Source organism: Camelus ferus, chromosome 7 (genome assembly GCF_009834535.1).
Source record: "Camelus ferus isolate YT-003-E chromosome 7, BCGSAC_Cfer_1.0, whole genome shotgun sequence".
Taxonomy (NCBI): Eukaryota; Metazoa; Chordata; class Mammalia; order Artiodactyla; family Camelidae; genus Camelus; species Camelus ferus.
The window spans coordinates 6,167,600-6,176,142 of NC_045702.1; the positions used below are offsets into that span (position 1 = coordinate 6,167,600).

The following is an 8,543-nucleotide window of genomic DNA, read 5'->3' on the forward strand; positions in this document are numbered from 1 at the left end:
CAGCAGGAATTGCTTTTAGTGTCCTGGGTGAGTCTGGACCTTTTTCCCTTATGGTTATCCAACCAACTCAGCACTGTTTGTTGGGAAACATTCTTTCCCTCACTACTCTGCCACACCGAGTTTGTCATCAGTCAGGTGTCCACATGTGTGTAGGTCTGTTTCTGGACTTTCTGTTTTGTTCCATTGATCTGTATGTTTATTACACATCAATACCACACTGTCTTAATTACTATGTACAGTGTATCTGGTCTTGCGATTCCTCCACCTTTTCCCCCTACTTCATGAGTGTTTTGCTGTTCCCGGTCCTTTGAATGGCCACACAGATTTTAGAATCAATGTATAAATATCAACCAAAAATTATGTGATTTTGGTTGAGATTACTCTGAATCTGTAGATTAATACAGGAGGAGAAAGGGTATTGTTACTTTAGCTAGCTCTTCATTCTGTTAACTTAGTATATCCTACCATTTTTTAGGTCTTTAATTTTTCTCAGTAATATTTTATAGTTTTTCATAAAGAGATCTGTACATCTTTATTTTTATTCCTCAGTAATTGTTTTTTATGTTACTGAAAATAGAATTGTTTGAAATTTTTCTAGCTTTTAAATTTCTGTCATATAGAAACAGAACTGATTTTTGTATATTCGCCTTGTATCAAGTGACACGTGACATGGTAAATTCACTTGTTAATTCAAATAGTTCTTCTGTATATTCTTTTGGATTTTCTGCACATACAATAATATCATCTGTGAGTAATGACAATCTTATTTCTTGCTTTTTGATCATTTGTTCCTTTTATTTATTTTTCTCTCCTTATTGCACGAGCCAGGACATTGGGAACATAGTTGAACAGAAGTGGTAACACAGGTGTCATTGCCCCTTCCCCAATCTCAGAGGAAAATCTTCCAGTATCTCCTGATTAAATGTGATGCTTACTATAGAAGTTTTCTTGTTTTTTTCCTAGTTAGAAATATTTTATTTAAATGTGCCAAATAAAAATCCACATTTCAGACCATGGGATATTTATATATTCAACAAAAATTTATATTATCTTACTGCAGTGAGTTTAGAGAGTAATGGTTCAGACCCGTTTTAATTAGATGGTTGAAACACCTTTCCCTGGGTTACACTTTACTGACATCACACATCCCTTATAGTAATGTAAACAAAATAACTTTTCCCTAAAAGGTGAACTTGAGAACTTCAGTCCACTCTCACAGGACTTGCACTTTGCCAGCTTCTCATGGCGGAATGACTTCTTTTTGGAGATGGAGACCTGGACTTTGATCAGCTACTTCTTGGTCATGAAAGAGACCGGGATCTTTTTTTTATTTTTGTTTTTGTTTTTCAAATTTTTTTAGCAGGGGAAGAGGTAATTAGGTTTATTTACTTATTGAATTTTTAAATTGAATATGTAATGGAGGTACTAGGGATTGAACCCAGGACCTCAGGCGTGCTAAGCAAGCGCTCTATCACTGAGCACTACCCCTCCCCCAAGACCTGGATCTTGATATTGACCTAGATCAGGATTGGAAATACCTTGATCCTTTTATAAAACCAGATCAGGTCTGAGTGAAGCTGACCTTGACCTACAAAGAGACAGATCTTAATCGCTGAGGACATGCTGATCTTGACCTCCTTCCCTGCTCCCGCTGCGTGAGCAAGAGTATCACCTACCTCCGGATCCTGAATGTGATCTAGACCGTGACCTGCCTCTTCCTTGCCGGCTGTAGCGGTGACGATCATAAGTGTAAGTAACGTGCTTTGTTTTAAGCCACCAAGTCTGTGGCTATTTGTTACAGCAGCAATAGCAAACTACACTGTCTATTAAGAGTACTCTCAGAGGTTTTTTATCATGAATAGATGCTGATGTTTTCAAATGCTGTTTCTGCATCCACTAAGATGATTCTATGATTCTTCTCCATTATTCTATTGATGTGATGAATTATATTAATTGATTTTTAAATGTCAAATCAACCTTGAATTCCTGGAATAAATCTGATTGGCCATGATATTTGATCCTTTTAGGTACTGCTGGCTTCATCTAATTCATAAGAGAAATTGGCCTGTAATATTCCTCTCTTGTCTTTTCCGGTTTTAATATCAATGCTACATTGGCCTCATAAAACATGTTGGAAAGCAGTCCTTATTTTTCTAAGTCCCTGGAAGATTGTATATAAGATGAGTAGGTCTTCCATATTTGGAAGAATTCACCAGTGAAACCGTCTGTGCCTCAAGTTTTCCTTCTGAGAAGGATTCTCATTACAATCTATTTAATAGATATAAAAGGATTCAAGTTTCTATTTCTTCTTGGTCAGTTTTAAGAAATTATATTTTTCAAGGAGTTTGACATTTTCCTTGAAAATTGCCACTAACTCTTCAGATTCCTTGGCACCAAGTTGGTCAAAATATTCCTCTTTCACGTCTCCTATGTCTCCAGGCTCTGAAGTGCTCTCTCATTCAGCATCCTCTGTTCCCTCCACATGCCTGCCTTCTTTCCCTCTTGATCAGTCTTGCTAAGGGCTCATCAGTTTTTTTTCACTGACCAACAAGCCTCTCTATGAACATTAATTTACATTCTTATCCATATTATCTCTTTCCTCCTACATTCTTTGGGTTTAATTTGTGGTTCCCTTTCTAATTTCTTGAAATGGTTGCTTCTGTTATCAATTTTTCAGCCTTTCTTCCTTTCCTAATATATGAGTTAAAGGTTTTAAATGCCCATCTGAGTATGATTTGGGGTGTAATATGCAAACTTTACATACATTCTATTTTCATCATCATTTGTTTCAATGCACTTTCTAATTTCTGTGAGTTATTTAGAAGAGTATCGTTTAATGTCCTGTTCACCCATGCTTCAGACAGTCTGATCCCTGTCTGGAATGTTCCTCACCTGCCCGCTTGTCTGCCTAGCAAATTCCTACTGACCGTACACTTCTCAGTTCAAGTTGTGTGATTCCAGAGGCCACCCCTGTGCTCACTTCGGCAGCACATGTAGTAAAATGGGAACGATACAGAGACCAGCATGGCCCCTGCATGAGGAAGACATGCAATTTATGAAGCATCCCATATTTTTAAGTCAGAGAAAGACAAATATTATATGATATCACCTATAGGTGGAATCTAAAAACTAATACAAATGAATCTATTTATGACACAAAAATAGACTCACAGACATAGAAAACAAACTTATAGTTACCAAAGGGGAAAGGGAGAGAGGGATAAATTAGGAGTATGGGGTTAGCAGATACACACCACTACATACAAAGCAGATAAACAACAAGGATTTACTGTGTAACACAGGGAATAATATTCAGTATCTTATAATAACCTATACTGGAAAATAATCTGAAAAAAACTATATATACGTGTATCACTGAATCACTTTGCTGTACACCTGAAATTAACACAATATTGCAAATCAACTATACTTCAATTATTTAAAAAAAAGAAGCAGCCGCCCTGACTCCCAGGAAGGACCGAGCACTCATGCACGCAGCTGAATGTTGTTTCACCACCCTCCCGCATCAGGGCTGGTTTGCACGTCGTCTCCCACCAGACAGCGGGCTCCTCGAGGCAGTGTCGCCGTCTTTCGTTTCTGTGCTTAACCCTGAGCAGTGTCTGTTGAACAAATGACCCTGTGTGCTCGTTTTCCTAGGACAATTATCATCTCAGATACTTTCTCTTTTATCCAGATGAATCTAAAAACTGTCCCAGATTTTTCTATTTGTGGGTCTAAATTACATCTCTCAGAGTATCTTTTAGCCCCAGTAAGTGACATAAAAATCCTTTGTTTTACTGAAAACTCTGGGCTTTTGTTTAGAAAATATAGTCACCTTGATTATAGGTTCTCCACGCCCAGCACCAACCTGAGGATCTGTAGGTATTCAGTACAGGCTTGTTGACTAATTTCTACTGAGTGGGATTTGCCCCTCACCAAGCTAGGAAGGACTCCGTGTCCTTATAAAATACTCCTAATTTCATCTGACTAGCCTTTGATGTGACAGACTTCCCCCGAAAGCCACAGGCAGTATTATATTCATTATGAGGTCATCAAATATTGACAACTCAAGGGTCAGCCTTATAAAACTTCAAAATCTCTTGTAAATATGAGTCAGAATCTGAGTAATAAGCTTGTTTCTGTTATAATTAATAATGTCACTGCCCGGGTGGGCTATGTTCTTTACAGTAAGTGTCCCTGAATGTACATGGTGAGAAGTCTAATTTTTTTTTTAACTAAAACACTATTTTCAAAAGCTTTGGGGAACTTAGTTATCAGGAAATTCAATCACTTAAGCTATTGAGTTCTTTAAACTACATCTGAAAACAAAGTCTGAGGATAGTTTCCTAAGTCTGGATTTTTCCGCATTTAGAGTTTGCTGAAAGTAAGGGCCACCTATCTTCTCTCGCTCTTCTCCTCAGCTTTACTGGCTCAGGGTGACCTCACTTCTGCCCTGGAACATCCAGGCCTGGAGCCTTTCCCTCTGCTGAGGGAACCTGGAATGCCCAAAGGCTCGATTCTTCATTCCTGAGACTCAAAGCTCTGACCCCAGGGAAGATGCAAGGCCCTGGGATGAGCAACCGCCTAAGTTGTTGGCAGTCACATTTCAGCACAGGCAGGTTTTGACATCATCACATCAGAATAACTGAGGCGATGGAAGTTTCTAGAAAGCATGAAGGCCAATCCTGGCTGCCCGAGCACTGAAGCGTCCTCCACACATCTGCCACATGCCCACCCTGCCCTCGGCTCTCTAAAGCCACAACAGGAGCTTCCCTCCAGGCTGGCTGAGGGTGGTGTCACCACAGTGGAAACAGAACCTCCCAGGAGCTGCGCCTCTCAGACTGAGGCCGGGACCCCCCCACCCCCAAGGAGGGAGGCCCAGAGTGACAAGGGGGTGGGAGCAAGAGAAGGGACTTGATGCACCAAATCAGCTTTTTTCAGTGGATCATAAGGCAAACAATTCTTTTAAAATTCAAACAAGCATGAAGTGCCATACAGGGACTACGAGGTGCATGTGGGTCATAAAACACAACCCTCCAGTACAAGCCCCGGCTTGCCGAGGGCCATGTCGGGCCGGGTCCACACCCCCCAGGACACACACTTGCTCGTCGCGGTGCTTGTGCGCTGTGCTGTGGAATGTTTGTGAAGTGCTGGTCCACAGCCAGCCGAGCCTAGAGACTTGCAGAGCCCCCGGCAGGAGAGCTGGCATGGAGGCAGCTCCCAGGACCGCCCCCCCTGCAGCTCTCCTCCAGCGCCTCTAGAAGGGGCCTGGCTGCCTCCCCCCCCCCACCCCGCACAGGGGGTCCAGAGCCAGAGGCCGGGCCTCCAGCGCTTCGCTGCCCTAAGAGCTGCAGGGCACACTCTCCTTGCGGGCCCTTGGCGCCTTCTCTCCCTTGGGTGTGAGAAAGGCTCCTGTGAGAGAGAAGTCAAGCTTGAAAGGACACCAGCCAGAGCAGAGGACACCTGCCCAGATGCCTGGCCGGCTTTCGCCAAGCCCGAGTACCAGCCAGCACGGGCCAGGGTCAGCTGTGGTCACAATCCACCCCAAAGTCATGGGGCTTACGACAGCAAAGGGCTGTTTCACGCTTGCTATGTGCTCATCGGGGCTGACCAGGAGCCTACTCAATGTCTCCTCCCTTCAGGATGCAGGGTAATAAAACAGCCACCTTCTCCCACCATGGCAGAGGGAAAGAAATCTTTGGAGGGCCCCAACCTATAATTAAATGCTCAGCGCAGAAATGACAGCTCATTGGCCAGAACTTGCCGCATGGCCCAACTCAACCAGAAAAGTCCAGGAAGCACAATCCAGCCATTTCCCTCAAGGGAAGCGGACTGGAAATAATCAGGTGAACAGCAGTAAAGACTACCACGACCTTTTTGAAAGACATGGGACTGAACCCTTAGGCTGCGTGCCTGGTTCCAAGAGAAAACCGCAAACCTAAGGGAGCAGCCAGAAAAACTGAGGTCAGTACCCAAGGAAGTATCCACAGGGGCTCCCGGTCAGCAGCCACTACCTCTGAGCACGTGCTTCAGGCCTCTCCCCTCCCCTGGGATGACCTGTGGTCTCATGTTCACCAGCCTCACCAGGTTCCTACTAGGGGAGCTGCAGATGCTCAGTGACCACCTGCCCCAGATTATCTAGGTTATAGACCAGAGGAATGTGATGAATTCTTGGGACCATAGTTCATCACAGCACCTAGAACAAACAGTTATGTGATTACTCTGTAAACCAACCCTGTATCAGACACTGCAGGGGAGAGAAGAAAAGAAAGATCTAACCTCGCTCTTACAATCCATGGCGGGGTCAGACACTCTTACCTTGTGTCATAAATTTTCTCTAAGTACCAACTGAATGGTACCACTATTAAAGCCAAGAGCCTGGCCAAGGCAGAGTTGGCTGCAGTCCTGATGCAGAGGGAAAGGTTTGGCAGAAGAATTAGACATGAGCTGGTGGGGCTTTAGGTGGGTAAGAAGCGGGGAAAGATTATGAGCAAAGGTATGGGAGTGGAAATTCTCATGCCTATTTATGACACAGTATATGGACGCACTGAGCCCCAAAATGGGAAAGGGAGGGAAAGACCATGGAAGGTCTTAACTGTCAATCCAAGGAGGGTTGTCTTCGTTCTTTTTGCAAACAGAGGCTGGAGGGCCAGCTAGCAGGGATGCTTTGCAGTGGATCCTTGTCTTAGGTGGAAGGTTTCCCAGACTTGAGAGTGCATCAGAGCCCTAACCCGCCCCTACCCCTAATCTCTACTAGGAGCTTGTTTAAAAAAAAAAAAAAAAGACCTTGTTTTGATCTCACCTCATGCTCGGACTTTTGCAGTAGCAGCCTCCTGACTAACCTTTTACTGCCTCAACCCCACCGGCACATCACCCTCATGTCAGTCTCCCTGTCAGCACCATGACTGGCTTATTCCCTGCTCAAGCCCAGTTCTCCAATCCAGCCTCTCAGCCTGAATAATGTCTGTAAAGCTTGTTACAATACAGCTCAATCTCTTTTCCTTTGTGATTCAAAGTCCTGGCCAAACTGGACCACGTTTCTTCCCCCAAATATGCATGGTACCTTCTTGCCTCACCCCTTTTTCCTATGCTGTTTCCCAGCTCACATCTCTGCGACCACCCTCTGGCCTGAGATGCTCTCTGCTTATTAAAATTCTTCCCATCCTTCAAGATCCAGTTCAAGTTTTATCTACTTTAAAAGGTTGGTCCCATTTGAAGAAAAAGAAAGAAGAAAACCTTACATATCACGTACGTGCATGCACGCACACACTTTCTTACCAGTTGTGTGCAAGGTGGTTTACCGGTCTTAGGGATACAAAGAGGAACAAGTCACTGTCCTCGCCTGAGACATACTCAGCACAATGGGCCAGAGCAGATGAGGAAGTGTACTGGAAGAGGCTCTCAAATTTTAAAGGTTTCTCACCCCCACAACTCCCTTTGGAGGAAAGTATGTAGAGAGCAGTTCTCTCTACATAGAGCTGCTGGCAGTTTATGCCAAGTGCAAAAAGTTAATGTAGCAATGCTATTCTGGCCTCCAAATCCCATTGTGGGGCCTTGGCTTTCAACTCCGCTCAAAAGGGGCACTGCCTATTGGATGTAAGAACCAACCCAATCAGATCCTCTCTCCTGGGAAGAATTCATTCGAGGGACACAGATGGACCCTTAAATGTGCTTCCCCACACTGCTCTCCTCCTCCATGAGGCAGGTATCCCTCATGAAGTGCCGGGACCACACCAAGACCCGGGGGGGGGGGGGCATATCACCATGGAGACAACACCTCTGTTTCCTTGAGAAGGAAGAAGCCTCTTCTTCAAGGTAATCCAGGAGCTGACTAACACATGGTGTCATGAGAATATAAGCAAGCGATCACGTGGCGTCACCAGCACATAGGCCACAGTGCAAGCAGACACAGTGATCTTCAGTTGGGTCCAGTGTCAAAGAAAATTGGTGGTGAAAGGACGACCAGACCCAGGAAGGTTTACAGAATAGCCTGATCCAATCTCCTCAGTGTGCCCGCGAGGGAGGAGAGCCCGGAGAGGCTGGTGGACTTGCCCAGGGACCAACCAGTTAACAGAAGGACCTTCAGGTCTCTGAATCCCAGTTCTCCCCACACTACCCGCCCCCTGCACACATAAACACACACACACAACCCCGCACCCGCACAGGGCCCAACCTAGACAAGACTTGGCAATGTTCTGGTGGATTTTTTTTTTAATTCAGGACTTTACTATGAAGCCAAGGAAGCTTTAGGACATATCCCTTGTACCAGTTCTGTACCTACTTTTTAAAAAGTGTAATTTTGTGAAGGTTTTTTTTCCCTTAGTAATATTCCCGAAATTAGGCAACCTTCAGGCCCACAAAACAGGGGTTCATCCCTGGCAGAGGGGATGTGTTATTTGGGAACGAAACAAGTCGTGCGGGAGAAGAGCTAGAGGGAAAAATTAGGAAAAGGATCTCGGAGCAGATTCCAGAACATTCTCCTATAGTGAGTGGGTCGACTTTGCCAGCTCAAGAATTTCCTCCCAAAGGCAAAAGGGGGCAAG

The 8,543-nt window shown here is 44.5% G+C and overlaps 1 non-coding gene across 1 annotated transcript; it reads left to right on the plus strand.

Annotated features, from left to right (window-relative positions):
• Positions 1–2,972: 2,972 nt before the first annotated feature.
• Positions 2,973–3,075, plus strand: LOC116665152. The gene has a single exon (XR_004321714.1). It is a non-coding gene; the product is annotated as a U6 spliceosomal RNA (small nuclear RNA).
• The last annotated feature ends 5,468 nt before the right edge of the window (positions 3,076–8,543 follow it).